This window comes from Saimiri boliviensis, chromosome 12 (assembly GCF_048565385.1).
Source record: "Saimiri boliviensis isolate mSaiBol1 chromosome 12, mSaiBol1.pri, whole genome shotgun sequence".
NCBI lineage: Eukaryota > Metazoa > Chordata > Mammalia > Primates > Cebidae > Saimiri > Saimiri boliviensis.
Window position 1 is genome coordinate 87,689,738 of NC_133460.1, and position 18,740 is coordinate 87,708,477.

Here is an 18,740-nt window from a genome sequence, read left to right on the forward strand (position 1 = left end):
GATGTGGAAGCTGGGGGACAGAGACTCTGTCTCAAAAGCAAAAAAAAGAATTACCTTGTAGAATGACAACTTGTAACAGTACTACAGATTTCAGCCAGAATGCCGCTGTTAACATTTGTTTCTAGAGTTTCCTGTATAGTTATGATTAATGCAATTAATTACAATGAATACAAATGGGATCATACTATATATAATATTCCACAGGGTTTTACTTTAGAGTAACTTTTCATTACAATTTATGTAGCTCTAAATTGGTTTTTTTTAAAAATAGCTGCGTAGCATTCTATTATGGATAGAATCCTACATTCACGCTAGCTACATAGCATTCTAGTGTGGATGTAGTAGAATTTACTTAACGAGGCTTCTCTCATGGATGTTTAGGTGGTGATGTTTTTCTTATAGAAATATAAAAACTTAGCTGAGTGTTGTGGCTCATGTCTGTAATCCCAACACTTTAGGAGGCTGAGGTATATGGATTGTTTGAGCCCAAGAACTTGAGACCGCAGGGGCAACATGGTGAAACCCCATCTCTACAAAAGATAGCCAGATATGGTGACATGTGCCTTTAATCCCAGCTACTTGTGAGACTGAGGCAGGAGAATCTCTTGAACCTGGGAGGTGGAGGTTGTAATAAGCCATGATTGTGCCACTGCACTCTAGCCTGAGTGACAGAGTGAGACCCTGTCCAAAAAAAGAAAAAGAGAAAAACTAATTTTTGTCTTCTACACTTTTTTTTTATTGAGACAGAATCTTGCTGTCTCACCCAGGCTGGAGTACAGTGGTGCGATCCTGGCTCACTGCCTCCTGAGTAGCTGAGATTACAGGTGCATGTCACCACGCCTGGTTAATTTTTGTATTTTTGGTAGAGACGAGGTTTCACCATGTTGGTCAGGCTGGTCTCAAACTCCTCACCTTGTGATCCATCCACCTCAACCTCCCAAAGTGCTGGGATTGCAGGCCTGAGCCACCATACCCGACAGTCTTCTACACATTTTTAAGAGCTATTGGGGGAAGGTAGATAATGGGAATGGTGCGTAGGAATTGTGAAGGACTCTGTAACAGTGAACATTCAGTTTTAAAAAATTGTTTGCGCCGGGCATGGTGGCTTACCCCTATAATCCCAGCACTTTGGAAGGCTGAGGCAGGCGGATCACAAGGTCAGAAGATCGAGACCATCTTGGCTAACACTGTGAAATCCTGTCTCTGCTAAAAATACAAAATATTAGCCAGGTGTGGTGGCAGGCACCTGTAGTCCCAGCTATTCTGGAGGCTGAGGCAGGAGAATCGCTTGAACCCAGGAGGCGGAGGTTGAAGTGAGCTGAGATTGTGCTGGTGCACTCCAGCCTCGGTGACAGAGCGAGACTTTGTCATAAATAAAAAGTGGTTTGCATCTTTTTTCTCCTCTGTAATGAAGATGAAGTGCTTGAAGTTTCTGGGGATAGGAAACAAAAGAGTAGAATGCTTGGATTTTAGGACAGTGAGGAAGACCTTTAAATATTTTTATTATTTCATTTTTTAAAGTTTATTATAAGCACAAAATTTGCAGAAGATAATTAATACATTGGATAAGAATTTATTGAGATTAATTTTCCTTCTAATTCTAATATCCAATGATTTTTTTGTGGGGGAGGGGACAATTTTGATAGCTTTTTCCCCTTATATCACATATTTATTATGTAATATAGATGTTTACTATTAACTTATATTAACTGTATAATATATAATAGCAATTCTCTCTCTTTCCAAATTGAGGTCATCAGGAAGGACTTCGTAAAAAGAGGAGACTTGAATGAGAAAAGAGGTTAAGATCTTTCTTGTTTTTTAAAAAAAAAGAAAACAGTTTCCCCATCAAGCAGGTTTAAAAACCGACCTCATTCCTTTCCTTAAAATGCCTGTGACTGCAGCAAAAGTGTACAGTGTGGTTTGATCTACAGTGTTACTTAAAATAGCACATTGTCTAGGCTTAGGTAATTTTTGTTCCGTGGCCATGAAAACAGGACCACATTTTTATGTATGACTTTCGTATAATTACTGATCTTCTTTACTTGTGTTGTAGAAATCAGGCAAGAAATTGGTTGAAATCGAGAAGTTTGGACCACAAAACAAAGTTCTAAATGATTATTGGTCTAAAACTAAAACCTAATAATGGAACAGAAAAATAAATCATAAAACCAAAGCATTAACATTTTGTCTTAGCAGTAGAAGTATAGATCTCTTTTAAAAATCTCCTACTATTGGCCAGGCATGGTGGCTCATGTCTATAATCCCAGCGCTTTGAGAGGCTGAGGTGGAAAGATCACTTGAGTCGAGGAATTCGAGACCAGTCTGGGCAACATAGTGGGACCTTGTCTCAAAAAGTAAAAAAACTACTATTATTGGATATATTGGACTACTACTAAACGGAGTACTAAGTAGTCTAGTCAGTCCTCATTTATCATTCTTATAAAGGCCACAGGCCTAAAGGAAAGACAGAAATAGTCTCATTGGTTCTAAAATAAATGCCTTCGTTCTATAGAAGAACTACCTGTCTCTTGGGGAACATGAGAAGTTTCCCATCATCTCAGCCTGAAAGCCATCTTTTGTCTTAGCCATGTTTTCCATTGCCGATCATTTACTAGGAAAACATTCCAGTGAGTGTACAGTGAGTGTTACAGACCACCAAAAAAGATGAAGTGGAGATGCCCGGCGTGCCTCACTATTTATAAGAAAATATTTCTCCAAAAGATGGGAAAATCCAAGTCTTTAAATACTCAGAGAAATAATGGAAAAAACTCTTCAGTCTCTGTTCTGTTGGTTCATGAGATTTTCTCACAAATCATTTGGATGAGCCATTAAGTAAGTCACATAATGACTGGAATTTTCTATTAATTGCCTCACTTTGGGTTTCTGGCTAAAGTATCTGGCAGCAGGACTGAAGAACAAGTGAAAGAGAAAAGAAGTGGGTGGTGGTGGGAATGTGAGCCCATCCATTGTTTATTGCCTGGAATCCTAACTTAGGAGAGAGGGCTGGAGGGCTGGCTTTGATGGGACCATCCACTTGGATGGATAGAAGTAAATGACGTAGCTTCTTGTCTTTTAAACAGTTGAGGTTATTTTTTGTTTGTTTGTTTCAAAGGGTTGCTTTACTTGCTTTGTCTGTTGTGTCACCAGGAAGTTCATGGAGCGGATTCTCTGGCATAGTGCACACATATTAGTTTGCCTTCCTATATAAATCAGTCATTCGTTGTGTTGGATTCGGGAAATGATAATTTAGTTTAATCCTAGGTGTCTTTTGGTATCTGCTTTCTATTAATCTCTTTGCAGTATGGATCCGGAGTCTATCAGTCAGGGTCCAACCAAAGAAACAAATCCAATAGGGGACACTCACACACTCACACACACACTCTTTCATCAAGGGATTTATTATAAGGATCTGGCTTATGTGTTGTGGAGGGGCTGTTTAAGAAAGCCCAAATTGATAGGGCAGGTCCTTAGGAGGAGAAGATAACAAGCAGGCTGGAACCCCACAGGCAGTCTGAAGTTGTTTTCTATGGGAGGAGTTTCTTCTTTCCTTCAGAAAATCTTTGCCCTGCTTTTAAGGCTTTCCAACTGATTAAGTCACGTCTACTAAGAGTAACCTCCTTGACTTAAAGTCAACCCCTAAAGTCCCATTTAGGTGTCCCTGGTAATTCAGTTAAACCCCTAAAGTGTTTAATTGAATTACCAGGGACTGTTAAATCTATCTACATATTAGTAGAAGATAAAGAGCAACTGCCTGGAAAATCATCCTGCCACAGATGTGTCTCTGCAGGCATTTATTAAATCAAGGCTAGGGTCTCTGCTACTCTCTAAAAAAACATGTCTCTCTTACTTATATAACTACCTGCTGTATACTTCACCCAGGGAAGCATGGTTGGCTAATCTTAGGATTAGACCAACTCTTGGGTTTTTAAACATTGCATGTAGGGCCGGGCGCGGTGGCTCAAGCCTGTAATCCCAGCACTTTGGGAGGCCGAGGTGGTGGATCACGAGGTCAAGAGATCGAGACCATCCTGGTCAACATGGTGAAACCCCGTCTCTACTAAAAATACAAAAAATTAGCTGGGCATGGTGGTGCATGCCTGTAATCCCAGCTACTCAGGAGGCTGAGACAGGAGAATTGCCTGAACCCAGGAGGCGGAGGTCGCGGTGAGCCGAGATCGCGCCATTGCACTGCAGCCTGGGTAACAAGAGCGAAACTCCGTCTCAAAAAACAAACAAACAAACAAAAAAAAACATTGCATGTAAAACAAGTTTTTGTTGATGAAAAATGTTTTTCTACTGATAGCCATTTTGTGAGCTTTTTAAATATTAGTTTACACTTAAACACTAAAGCATAAGAGCCACTGTCAATAGAAAACTAAGCTCTTATTTTACTGAGGAAACTATTAAAATGATTAGTTTGGGGTTATGGCTATGAAAGGGCAATAGGGAGGTCATTGTGGACGTAGATGTGTCCTGTGCCATGGCCTGTCAATGCTCATATCCTGGCTGTGACACTGTGCTGTAGTTTTGCAAGATGTAACCATCGGGGGAACTGGGTAAAAGTATATGAGATCCTGGGCAAAATCCACAGGATCTTTCTCTTGTTTCTTATAACTGCATGTGAATATACAATCATTTCAAAATGAAAATGCTCCATTTTGTAATAGCAAAGGACTTTTCAAATAATTTCTAATTGATCTTTTAAATCATATTTTCTTAAAGAAGTAGACATTTAGGCCAGGTTCGGTGGCTCATGCCTGTAATCCCAACACTTTGGGAGGCTGAGGCGGGAGGATCACGAGGTCAGGAGATCGAGACCATCCTGGCCAACATGGTGAAACCCCATCTCTACTAAAATACCAAAAAACTAGCCAGGCGTGGTGGTGCATACTTGTAGTTCCAGCTACTCAGGAGGCTGAGGCAATGGAATCGTTTGAACCCGGGAGACAGAGGTTGCAGTGAGCCGAGATTATGCCATTGCGCTCCAGCAAAAAAGAAGACATTTATATATATTTAGCCCTGTGCTGAGAATTATATATACTTATTATATGGTATTATGTAAAAAGTATATATATCTTATTTTAATATAATATATAATACATTTTTATAGAGAGGGGCCTCATTATGTTACCCAGGCCAAACTTGAACTCATAGGCTAAAGTGATTCTCCACCCTCAGCCTCCCAAGTAGCTGGGACTACAGAGGCACACCACCATGTCTGGCTACTCAGTATGTATTTGAGTGGAAGAAAGCATACAATGGGAAAATTGATGGTAACAGTTGAGTATAGTGTTTAACATAAAAAGGTTTTGTAAAAATCAGGGTCAAATTATTAGATGAAATATTGTGCATAGTGTAAGAAGATGGAGCCTTCTCTCTATAATAATGACTAAGATAGATAGCATAGCCTCAAAGGTAATGCCAGACATAAACATAAAATATAAGTCCAAAGAAAACCTCTAGAAATATGGAGAAGGCAGTTTTAGGACAAATATAAAATATCTTTTTGGCTCAGAAAGTTGTATATATTGAAAATAAAATATGTTCAAAATGTTGAGATAAATGTGATTTGTAGATTCACTCACTCGGTAAATATCTGGGTCTGCATGCCTACAGTGTGTCAGGCAGGTATCTACAGCTTTTTTTTCTTTTGTTATAACAGATCTTGGTTCTGCTGCCCAGGCTGGAGTGCAGTGGTGTGATCTCGGCTCACTACAACCTCCACCTCCTGGGTTCAAGTGATTCTACTGCCTCAGTCCTCCGAGTAGCTGAGATTACAGGCGTGTGCCACCATACCCGGCTGATTCTTATATTTTTAATAGAGACAGGGTTTCACCATGTTGGCCAGGCTGGTATCGAAATCCTGACCTTAAGTCATCCACCCACCTTGGCCTCCCAAAGTGCTGGGATTACAGGCGTTGAGTCACTACGCCCGGCCTACAGTTTTGTGAATTTCAGGAACTTTCCTAACATGTAAATGTTGATGTCCTTGAGGGTGTTCATACCTTTCCCAAATCTCCATTGATAAAACTGTAAAATCTGAGAACCACCTGGATTAGTTTTTTTCCAGTGTATAATATTCCTGGTCTTACTGCATGGAGATTTTTACGGAGAAGTGAAATTCAACCAGTCAGTTTTAAAGTAACACTCCTGGCTCCTGCATGCACTGTGCCCAAGACTGTTCAGCCACTAATGGAGGGGACTTGTCCACTTTGCTTCTGCTGGTTTAAAAAAATGTCTTTTAGAGGCTGATCACCTCACTGAGTGGTACCCCCCTGCTGTCAGTTGTTCAAGTGGCCAAAGGGCAGCAGCAACACTGTCCCCTGACAGCTGCTGTCATTTACACTAGTAGATAAATTCAGGGTTCTGTCCAGGAGAGGGCCCTGTAGCAAATAAGCCTCTATTTTCACCAAAAAATGTTAGTTTTTTTAAAGAAACCATGATTCCATATTCCACCAATGAGCCTTACTGGCAGACTCCTTAGTTCAGGCCTGACCAGGAGTGAGGATGTTCATGGCTGGACTGAAGGAGCTGTACTGCTAGCAAGGTCTGGGCCAGCCACTTATGGGTCAGACTTTGGAATTTTTGGAAGTAGTAAAAGGAGGCTTTTGTCTCCCAGAATAGCAACAGTTATCATTTAAAACCAGTGGCTTCTATATACAGCAAGTGCTTCTATATATATGTATGTATACTCATGTATTGTTTATATAGGACTATTTTAAGATCTGTGTCACATTTTTCTAGTGTATTTTATGGTGGGAAAATTCAATTGGAAAAAATGCACTTAGCTCTGGTGGGGATGGTAAGGTAAAATAAGTACTTTAAAAAAAGACACACCAAGTTTGTTTTTATTTTTATTTTAGCGTTCAACGGTACAGAAATAGCTAGGTGATAGTTTCCTAAATGAAATTGTATTGCTTTTCCTTAAGCAGGTTCCATTATAGCTCATGTTCTAATACTAGTTTTTGTTTTTTTTTTCTTGAGATGGATTCTCACTCTGTCAACCAGACTGGAGTGCATGGCACAATCTTGGCTCATTGAAGCCTCTACCTCCTAAGTTCAAGTGATTCTCCTGCCTCAGCCTCCCAAGTAGCTGGGACTACAGGAGTGCACCACCACGCCCAGCTGATTTTTGTATTTTTAGTGGAGATGGAGTTTCGCCTTGTTGGCCTGGTTGGTCTCGAACTCCTGACCTCAAGTGATCTGCCTACCTCAGCCTCCCAAAGTGCTGGGATTACAGGTGTGAGCCGCTGCACCCGGCCTCTAATACTAGATTGATTGCCATAGTAGTCAGAAGACTTGGAAGGCGCACATATTAGCATTCATCCATGTATTCATTCCAAAAATTTGTGAGAGAATGGCTTCATGTGTTTGTGTTATGTGGCTTGTAATTCGGAGTTTATTTTTCTTTGGGTTTTGCCACTTTTGAATTGAGAGGGAAATGAATGGGGAAAGCACCTATCTAAAATACTATTAAAAGTAATGTGGGTAGAGAGCCCCAGGCACTCCCAGAGCCCAGGTATGGTGCAGCTGTGGCAGGGCAGCCCCAGTGGGTTGTGTTAGGGCAGTGAGTGAGGAGCCTGGGATGCTGTGAGGGCCGACCCCTTCCAACTTGCTGTTTATAGAGGGTGGCATCAAGCTGGGTGCTCTGGGAGAAAGGTGAGAAACAAGGAGCTTCCAGTCTAGCATGGAAAACATCACAAACTTAGTATAAGAAAAAGATGCGGCCAGACGCGGTAGCTCACGCCTGTGATCCCAGCACTCTGGGAGGCCAAGGACGGTGGATTACCTGAGGTCAGGAGTTTAAGACCACCCTGGCCAACATAGTGAAACACTGTATCTACTAAAAATACAAAAATTAGCTAGGTGTGGTGGTGCACGCCTGTCATCTCAGCCACTTGGGAACCTGAGGCAGGAGAATCAGTTGAACCTGGAAGGCAGACGCAGTTAACAGAAGTAAGACTCCATCTCAAAAAAAAAAAAAAAAAAAAAAAAAAAAAAAAATGCCTTAAGAGAAACTCAGATGATGCTATAGGAACTAAAAAATATGAAAGATAATTTCTACCTTTGGGAATAGAGCAGGCTTCCTGGTATGGGTGACGTTATGTGTGGACTTAAATGTTAAGAGCCACATTACAAAGGATTAAAAGGGCTCAAGCAGAGGAAGTGGGGGAGTATAGGGCCATGGAGGACCTGACTGGGAAAAGTCAAGTTGTGTGACTGGGTGGACAAAGCTTAACAAGGGGAGAGTGGAAGTTGCACCATGGTGATGCCTTTGAGCCCGGGTTTAGGAACATTTTCTCCTTAATTCATTAGCTGATAGGAAGTGAGCTCTGTGCATGATGGAATGCTGTGGTTATGTTACGGTGAATAAGTCTCACTTTGTGAATGCAGGAGTAGAGAACAGACTGGAATATTAGCCACTATGCTAGACTTGGCAGGGGCTGAGGACTAACACAAAGGTGGATCCAGAGTTGATCCGGAGCTGATGGTCTAATCTTGAAGAACCCCTTCCTGGCACACTGAGCTATGGGTATGCAGGTAACAAACTGTGGGGTGAGGAGGCATGGAGCTGACTGATTTCATTTCACATATTTGAAGGCTGCTGTCAGTCTCATTCCTGCCCATGTGTCTCTTCCAGCTAAACATCTCCGGCTTCTGTGATTGTTCCTCCTGTGACTAGTTTGTATATGGTATAGCTTCTCTCCTCATTTTGCCTCTTGTAAAATACAAGACCCAGTCCTGAACCAAGATTCCAGATATATCTAAATATGGAAGGAGAACCGCTTCCCTTATGCTGAAGTCGTGCTGCCACTCAGTTATCACAACATGCTCTGTTGCTGGATCAGTGTGTGATCTGTCTGTCCTTCAGGGGCCTGCTGCCGATAAAGGGAGGGGGCAGGAAAGGGAACCCTACAGAAGGGGCCACATGGAGGGTGTTCCCATTGAAACCCGAAGTCTGCTGAACCTACTTAGCCCCTCCTCTTACTGCTCCATTACCTATTCCCTGTTCCTTTTTCCAACCCCATCTCCTGCCTCACCCACCCCTGTAGCCATTGTCAACACCCTGACTCCCACTTCCGGGTGGTGGTTTTCCAGGTGTACGCAAATGTCAAGTTTCACTGAGCTGTGCATCTTAAGCAGCTGACTGTATGTATGTAGTATGTATTCATTCATTCATTGAAAAGGAGGAAAAAGGAGAGAAAAGATACAGATGATTTCAGTTTTAAAGCCTAGGTGATTGGAAATCTGATGGTGGCATGTTCAGATTTAGGGACTTAAAAAGGGAGATGTTATTTTGGAGAGGACAAACTGTCCTAATGACAGGCCTTTTCTCTTTGATAAAAGCTATTTGGCATAAGGAGGCCAGTTTGGGCCTCCCTGTTGGAAGCCAGAACGGCTAGAGTGGCAAGCACAATGGCCAGAGACTCTGGGGTCTTCGGCATGTCACTTACCCTGTGGCCCTTCCTCCACCATAATCTTTATTGACAGCATCTTCTGTCGTCAAAATCACCTTTCATGACCTTTTGGCTGGATTTGATATTTTTCACTGCTCTCTGCTCTTTGGAACAGTTTTTATTTTTTGTTTTTTAATGGGGCTTCCAAAATACCCATTTCCTTTATTCTCCCCTCCCCTTCCTGCTGGCCCTTCTTTCTCAGCCTCTCTTTGGTTCTATCTCAGCCTCCTTACCCAGGAAACCGGGGCATCCCACACTCAGTGCTGGCCCTTCCCTCCATCCACGGCCTAGGTTATCTTGGTGGGGTTCTGGCTCTGCTACCATCTGTACTCACCCAGTTTTTATCTGTAGCTTACATGTCTCTCTCTCTCTTTCTCTCTCAAATTCTGGACTTGTGTATCTAACTATCTATTGGACATTTCTACTAGGATGCCAAACCTAACCCTGTCCAAAACTGAGCTGCATTCTGCCTTCTAGACTGACGCCACACACTGTTTTCCACCATTCCTCTCATCGCTCAAGCCATAAAGTGGTAGAGTGAGCCCAACTCCTCTCATTCTCCTCCGCCCCCTATCCAGTCCATAAGCAAATCCTGCTGGCTCTTTCTAAAACACTGTCTATCCAGAATGCAAGTATTTCTTGTCACCCACACCGTTGCCACCGGCCCCAAGCCACCGTTCTCGCTCACTTGGTTCACTGGTAACTTCCTACTGGGTTTCCCCGCCTCAGCCCTGCCTCAGGGCCATTCTCCTCCCACCTGCTGCCAGGACTTTCTCAACACTGCAGCCAGAGGGACTCTTAAAACAATGCAGATATGCCACTCTTCTGCCAGAGCCTTCCGGTGACCTGCTGTCTCAGAGCGAGAGCTAAAGCCTTTCTGATGGTTACATGGCCCACGCCCCACCCCATACAGCTCACCTTTGCCCTCGCCCTCCTGCTCACTGGCTTCTAGCCCTTGGTGGCCTCCTGGCTCCCCAGCCACCACAGCGAATGAATCAAGCCCCTCCCTTTTCAGGGCCTCCCGACTGTTCTCTTACCTGAAAACATCCTGCCTCAGGTTGGCTTCCTGTGCTTCAGCTTTGCTCAAGGGTCCCCTAGTTAGGCCGCCTTTCCTGGGCCATCCTGTGTTAAATGTCATCCTGCCCCTACTGGTTTGTTCTCCACAGTACATTTAACACAGCCCGACATACCTTTTCACTTCAGGGTCTATTCTTCCATTAGTTTCCCCAGAGTCCGCTTCCCTAGTGCCCATCTCTCCTGCTCGGATGCCTCTTGAGAGTCAGTGCTGTGTTTTGGTCTTTGTGGTATGGGCCTGGCACATAGTAGGCAGTCAGCAGATATTTATGGAACAAACAAATGAATTTGTGCAACTGTGGTTCATTGTTCATTCATGGCCCGGATTTTATTTTATGTTCATAGACACTCTCTCACTTGATCAGTTTGTTCACCTTTTGTAAATCTGACTCAAACCAATTGTAATTATATTTAAAGTGTATTGACTTCCTTGACTACCAATATGCAAATTGGCTTCCTCTGGAGCTCTTAAGCATAGCCATTAAAATATGTCATTTTTTTGTGACATGGGACCTAAATTCTGACCTGGAGAGCTTTTGCCTCTGGTGTCGCTAGTTCTGTAGAACTCCCTCTTTGGAATTTTAATTCCCATTTATTGAATTCTTATAATTTTATGCCAGTATATCAGAAATTTAAAAACAAAAGCATATCAGGTGCTTCATTTGCCTTCTCCTTGGTTTAGTAAGGAGGCCACAGCATCTCACAACTTCAGGGAAACATGAAGCATTGCATTCTGTGCTAACAGTGCCCCCGGAGCTGTGCAACACAGATGTCATGGCGAATGTAAGACGTTTGGCTTGAGTTTCTCATGACTGGGTCTCTGTTTTCTTCCTGCTGTTTGAGTGGCATTTTAGGACCCCACAGGCTCGGTTGGCCTTGTGCCTGCATTATTGGGTCTTCTTGACTACTATATGTCACTTTTCATTAGTACAACTCTATCAAGTTGTTCCTGACTCTCTTCTGCCATATCCACTCCATCGACTTTTTTCCTTAGTTATTCCAGTTAGTCTGCCTAGTTCCATTTTATTTCATTGACATCAATGTTGTCTGAAAGCAAACAAGTCCATATTTCATCCAGCTGTTATAGATGCCTTGTCGGCTTAATCATAATAGAAACAGTTAACTACCATCAAAATACAAATGGTATCTATCATTAAAAATTTGAGCCTAGAAGTATGATAAGGTTAAAAGATGCAAATGTGGTAATCCACTACCATTCTGGGCTGGTTTACCAATTCAGAGAGAATATGCAAATAATAAACTTTAATTTGTGGAGTGGTGGAAGGAGGCAGAAGTAGAAATTTGATCCCAATTCTACCTTGTATAGATTATTTCAGTTGCTTAGTCAATCTCCCAGTGCAGACGTGGTTTTTGTAATTTCACCTGTGCCAGTGGCCTGCCCTGAGCACATAGTGGTTGTAGAAGGATGGACAATTGAGGCTGTTACTTCATTATAACTTGCTTATGATTCTGAATTTGAGGAGAGATGTATTTATAAAGCCCTGGACTCTGAAAACAGGCCTGTTGAAGCTTGTCTTAGAACCCTTAGGACCAGAACAGGAGAAGGGCTAGGAATTTAAATATCAGGACAGTTCAACCTGCCTTGTGTACAGCAAGATCTCTTCCAGATTACCAGAAAGGGCCCTCTCCAAGCCTTGCTCATGACAACAATTTATGCTTTATTTTATCTAATACACTGCACGAAGTTTATTTAGTCTGTGAATATTTAAAAGTCTTAGTGGTTTTTTTGTCTGTAATTAGTTTGCTGACAGCTGTATTTTCACTTTTCTCATCGGAAGTTAAGAATCCATCAGTTTATCATCTTTTTTTAAGTTTTTGGTTTATTCTTCTATTTGTTTTCTCAGAGCTTCTTTTCTGCTTTCAATCTTGACTTAATTTTTCCAATGCTGAAGTTAAGAAAGGTCCTATTTGAGCTCAGTTTTGAAAATTTATGTATTGAAAAGTTATTTATTTGGGAGGACCATGTGGATCACTTGAGGCCAAGAGTTCCAGACCAACCTGAGCAATATAGCAAGATCTTGTCTCAACAAAAAAATTTAAAAATTAGTTGGGCAGGCCGGGCGCGGTGGCTCAAGCCTGTAATCCCAGCACTTTGGGAGGCCAAGGCGGGTGGATCACGAGGTCGAGAGATCGAGACCATCCGGTCAACATAGTGAAACCCCGTCTCTACTAAAAATACAAAAAATTAGCTGGGCATGGTGGCACGTGCCTGTAATCCCAGCTACTAGGGAGGCTGAGGCAGGAGAATTGCCTGAACCCAGGAGGCGGAGGTTGCGGTGAGCCGAGATCGCGCCATTGCACTCCAGCCTGGGTAACAAGAGCGAAACTCTGTCTCAAAAAAAAAAAAAAAATTAGTTGGGCATGGTGGTATGCGCCTGTAGTCCTAGCTACTGAGGAGGTTGAGGTGGGAGGATCACTTGAGACCAGGAGTTCAAGGCTGCAGTGAGCTGTGATCACGCCACTGCACTCCAGCCAGGGAGTGAGACCCTGTCAAAAAAAAAAAAAAAAAAGTTGTTTACATTTTCCTTTTGATTGATGCCTTGACAAGAACTAAAGTCCCTGCAGTGAATGGTTAAGTGGAAAGGTGCATAGAATCACTGTTCTCCAAAAGCCTGAGTAAAGGAGAGGGAGGTGTCATTGTTTTTCCTTTGTGCTGTGCACAGGGAAGAAGTTTCAGAAAACAGGACTTCTCACCAGGAATTCCAAAGCTAAAAGAATGTGGCCCTGGGGCAAATGCAGAAGTTTCAGCCTTGAAACAAGTGAACTTGGAGGAAAACTTAATTTTCAGTCTAAGAAGCCTAATTCACAGAAATAATTTCTCCTAGAGTAAGGCCCTTTCCAGCCAAATCTGTCGGTGCTATTGAGCTGGTATTTCAAGTATGTCCATCTGCATTTAAACGAGTTGCTCCAAGACAATCTGATTATACGGTAGTTACTTTGGTGAGAATAGCGCCTCAGTGGAATGGAAACTTCATTTTGAGTCTAATATTAGACCTTGCTTTGGAAAATTCCTTTTAAATGATCACAAGCTGGGAATAGCAAAAGAATTTAACTTTCGACAGACAGCATTCACCAAGAATTTTTAACTGCTTATGTTGGGTCCTTGGGAAAGCAGATGTGAGAAACCTACCAGACCAAGTGGACGAGATGAGAATTGACTTGACCTGATGCAGTGTTTATATCCATTGCTGATAAGTTTCCTTCCTCGTCTCCTGTGCCCAAAATATTTTCATTCTTTGAACGTGAGCATGCTAGGGTTGAAAATTGTAGGACGCCTAATTGTCTAACAATCTAAACTTCTAGGCTTGTAGACACGGCTGCCTAGAAGGGGCTCTGAGGCAGAGCAGAAGCTGACTTAGACTGCCAAGTTAATAAAGGGCCAACAGATCCACAGGGCCAAAACCAGTGTCTGCTTAAGTGCTGGGAACTTGATCAGATGCTGCCCTCAGAGAATAATGTGGTTGGTTGTGTCTGGGTGAACTCACCCAACTTAGTGTTAACTAAACCTTATTTAAAGCTCTTGCACGCACACACCCACCAAGAAAACACTGTTATTAAACATAAATTATACAAAAATTAGTTGATTATGAAGTTTCCAGATTATGCCTACTTTGGCTTCATTTATGGTTTTAGGTACTCTGCACACTTTGGATTGGGAAAACCAACATTGTTTGAGAGATGCTCTTACTTTTTTTTTTTTTTTTTTTTGAGATGGCGTGTTGCTCTGTCACCCAGGCTGGAGTGCAATGGGACCATCTTGGCTCACTGGACCTCCACCTCCCGGATTCAAGCGATTCTCCTGCCTCAGCCTCCTGAATAGCTGGGATTACAGGCGCCCGCCACCACGCCCAGCTAATTTTTATATTTTTTAGTAGAGACGGGGTTTTACCATGTTGACCAGGTTGGTTTGGAACTCCTGACCTCGTGATCCACCCGCCTCGGCCTCCCAAAGTGCTGGGATTACAGGCGTGAGTCATCACGCCCAGCTGCTCTTAATATTTTAGAACATCTTTGAGATTGAAATGCATCTTTTTTATTTTTTATTTTTTTATAGAGATGAGTTTTCACTGTGCTGCCCAGGCTGGCCCCAAATGCCTGGCCTCAAGCAATCCTCCTGCCATGGCCTCCCCAAATGCTGGGATTACAGACATGAGCTGCTGAGCCCTGCCTAAGGTGCATCTTCTAACCACTGTGTACATCTAATAATATTGTGGGGTTTTTTCCCTCTAAGCTGGTAATAAGTTGATGGTGCCTTAGAATTTAGGAAAAACATTAATTAAAAAATGAGCATTACCACTTAGTGATTAACCAGTGGATTCCAGGCAGTGTCTTTGCTGGGTACCAGCATTATCTCTGATCTTCACAACAACCTGTGCAGTAGCAGTTATGAGGCTGACTTTAGAGATGAGACTGAAGCTCAGAAAAGTTACATCAATTGCTCATGGTCTTCTGCTAGTAATAGCTAATGAGTGGCCTGCTGGAGTTCAAATCCAGAACTGTTGGACCTAGGAGTTCATGTTCTTTGCTTGCCATCCCGGTCTCAAGCGATCTATCCCCAAAAGCACCAGACCTTAACCTATGTATGCCTAGTGTTCCATGATTGGAACGCTAAGCTTGTTGAAGTTATTTCTATTCCACTGCTCAAAGTCATTACCAAGGTCTGATTTTTCAAACACAAAAAACTTACAACCTTTGGCATAAATGGGTTAAACTTTTTTTGGTGTTAGGATCCCTTGAAACTCTTAAAAATGATTGAGGATCCTTGAACTTTTATTTATGTGGGTTATAGCTTTTGATATTTACTGTATTAAAACTGAGACATTCAAAACAGTTGACTTAAAGGACAATAATCCATTACATGCTAATATAGTGTTTTTAATGAAGATAATTATTTAAAACAAAAATGGTAGAAGAGTGCCATTGTTTTGCTTTTTGCATGTCTATCTAATGAAGCCAAACGGAAGGCAGCTGTTCAGTCTTGCGCATTCAGCCTGTGCAGTATACTGTGTTAGTTGAAGTATATCAGGAGAATCTGGCCTCACACAGGTACGTATTTGGAAAAGCTAGGAGTATTTTAATAGCTTTTTTGGACGGTGATGGGTATTCTTCTCTGATACTATATCAAAACTCCATAAGTAGTAATTTCTTAAAGGTTAGCTACAATGTAGAATCTGAAACTGTACCAGCGGACTTTTTTGGACTCCATTATATTAACATTGTTTCGTCTGAAATCTTTACAGAAGAATACTGAATAAAATATGCAGGTACTCTCACTTCCAAATACTATATGTAGATACTCTCCTACTCCAGGAAGTAGAGCTTAACTCCCACCCTTGTATGGGTGGGCTAGACTTAGTGAATTGCTTTCAAAGAATAGAATTAAGGAAAGGGGAAAAATTAGTAACTTTCCAGTGGAGAAACCTGGGAAACACAACCTTATCCAAGTGATAAAGAAGGTGAACATCAGCAGTGATGTCTTACAACCGCTGATGTGATGTAACTAGCAAACCTATAACCCAGTCTAATCATGGGCAAAACATCAGACAAGCCCGAAAAATCAGAGGACATTCTGCAGGATACCTGACCAGTACCCTTCAATATTGTCAATGTCATAAAAAGCAAAGACCAAAAAACTGTCACAGACCAGAGAAGACTAAAGAGCCATGACAACTAAAAGTGGTGTGGTGCTCTGAACCAGATAACAAAACAAAGAGGACATTAATAGAATCAGTAAAACCCAAATAAAGTCTGGAGTTTAATAGTAATGTACCAATGTCAGTTTCTTAGTTTTGACAAATATATCATGGTAGTGTAAGATGTTAACGATGGGGGAAACTGGGTGAAGGATATATAGGAACTCTCTATACTCTCTTTGCAACTTTTCTGTAAATCTAAAATTATTCCAAATAAGAATTTTAAAAAAATCCCTTGTTCTATCTTGTACTCTGAATGGATTGTGTACCCGTGCATGAGTTTGTAATATTGCCATAGTCACTTGGAAAATAATCGGTTCACTGAGTTACATAGATCTTCAAAATGTTGACCGATTGCGATATTCAATATTTTCAAAAATCATTTAATATTGCCAGCAATCTCATCAGAAAAGTCTTTAGCTGTTGAGAGCTGTTACACTCGTGGGGGCTACAAGTCTCCCAAAATTTTAATTAACTTTTTTTTTCTTTTTTGAGATGGAGTCTCACTCTGCCACCCAGTTTAGAGTGCAGTGGTATGATCTTGGCTCATTGCAACCTCCACTTCCCAGGTTCAAGGAATTCTTCAGTCTCAGCCTCCTGAGTAGCTGGGACTAGAGGTGTATGCCTCCACGTCCAGCTAAATTTTCTATTTCTAGCAGAGATGGGGTTTCACCATATTGGTCAGGCTGGTCTCGAACTCGTGACCTCGTGATCCACCCACCTTGGCTTCCCAAAGTGCTGGGATTACAGGCATGAGCCACTGTTCCGGGCCTTAATTTTTTCTTTCTTTCTTTCTTTCTTTTTTTTTTTGAGACAGTCTCACTTGTTGCCCAGGCTGGAGTGCAATGGTGTGATCTTGGCTCCTGGGTTCAAGTGATTTCTCCTGCCTGAGCCTCCTCAGCCTAGCTGGGATTATAGGCATGCACCATTATGCCTGGCTAACTTTTTTTTGTATTTTTAGTAGAGACAGGGTTTCACCATTTTGGCCAGGTTGGTCTTGAACTCCTGACCTCAAGTGATGGACCCATCTCTGCCTTCCAAAGCACTGGGATTACAGGTGTGAATCACTGTGCCAGGCCTTTTTCTTCTTTTTGAGAGGAAGTATCGCTGTGGCCCAGGCAGGAGTGCAGTGGTACAATCTCAGCTCACTGCAATCTCCGCCTCCCAGGTTCCAGTGATTCTCCCACCTCAGCCTCCTGAGTAGCTAGGCCTACAGGCACATGCCACCACATCCAGCTAATTATTGTATTTCTAGTAGAGATGGGTTTCTCCATGTCAGCCAAGCTGGTCAAGAACTCCTAACCTTAGGTGATCTGCCCACCTCAGCCTTTCAAAGTGCTGGGGTTATAGGCATGACCCACTACGCCCAGCCAAAATTATAATTTTCTATTGAAAGCTCAAATTTTATCATTGGTAGTACAGACTGCCTGTTGTTTTTCTTGATGTGACAGGTTCATTTTTTGAGAAAATGCCTGACAAATACCCAAGTCTACATAACCATAGTTTGTCTAGTAGTCATTCTTCCAAGTAAAAACAACATTCAACAAAAAAGTGGCCATTCCAGGTTGCAAGTCAATCACAAAAGTGCCTTTCCTCAGCACAGCTGCCATGCTTCAGAATTCAACAGAAATGTTTTATGGCAATTCCCAGGCTACTGTCATACAGACTATCAAAAGACATGGACTCAGGTCAGGATTTAATGAAATTAATGTTGACTGCTTCAGCAAGAAATTTTTTTTTTTTTTTTTTTTTTTTTTTTTTTTTTGAGACAGTGTCTTGCTCTGTTGCCTAGGCTGGAGTGCAGCCGCTCCATCATAGCTCACTGTAGCCTTAATTCCTGGATCCTCCCATCTCAGCCTCCCAGGAAGCTGGGACTATAAGCGTGTACCACCATTCCTAGCTAATTTTTCTGTTTTTAGTAGAGTCAGGGTCTCACTGTGTTGCCTAGGCTGGTCTTGATTCCGTAGGCTCAGGCAGTCCTCCCACCTGGGCCTCCCAAAGCTCTGAGATTACAGGAGTGAGCCATGGCCCTCAGCCAAGTACATTCTTAAGAGAAGCTGACTTCCTTCCCTTTACTGCACATGTGTTGTGACAGAGAACAGTGATCACTAAGTGCAGCTTCCTCCCACTACCTCCATCTGTGCTAAGGTGCCTTTGTACCATTGGTTCAAACGTCCACACAATGAAAATGGTCAATAGCATCTTCGTATCCTCATGAAAATAGTTGAACCTCACGGACCACCTGTAAGGGTCTTGGGAATCCCTAGGGGACCATGGACCACACTTTGAGAACCACTCTCTTAAAGTAGCAGTTGCTGAAAGGTTCCACAGCAAGAGACATTACCATTAGGAATCAGAGAACGGTGGTGCAGTGCAATGTTTGTGGAGGGTGATGCTGTTCTGGCATAACTTTCCAGCTTTTTTTTTTTTTTTTTGAGACAGAGTTTCACTCTTGTTACCCAGGCTGGAGTGCAATGGCGCGATCTCGGCT

At 42.3% G+C, this 18,740-nt stretch overlaps 1 protein-coding gene across 2 annotated transcripts in view; it reads left to right on the plus strand.

Annotated features, from left to right (window-relative positions):
* Window positions 1-18,740, plus strand: part of CNNM2 (cyclin and CBS domain divalent metal cation transport mediator 2) — a 173,726-nt gene that overhangs the window by 112,260 nt on the left and 42,726 nt on the right. The gene's annotated exons all lie outside the window — the stretch shown is intronic.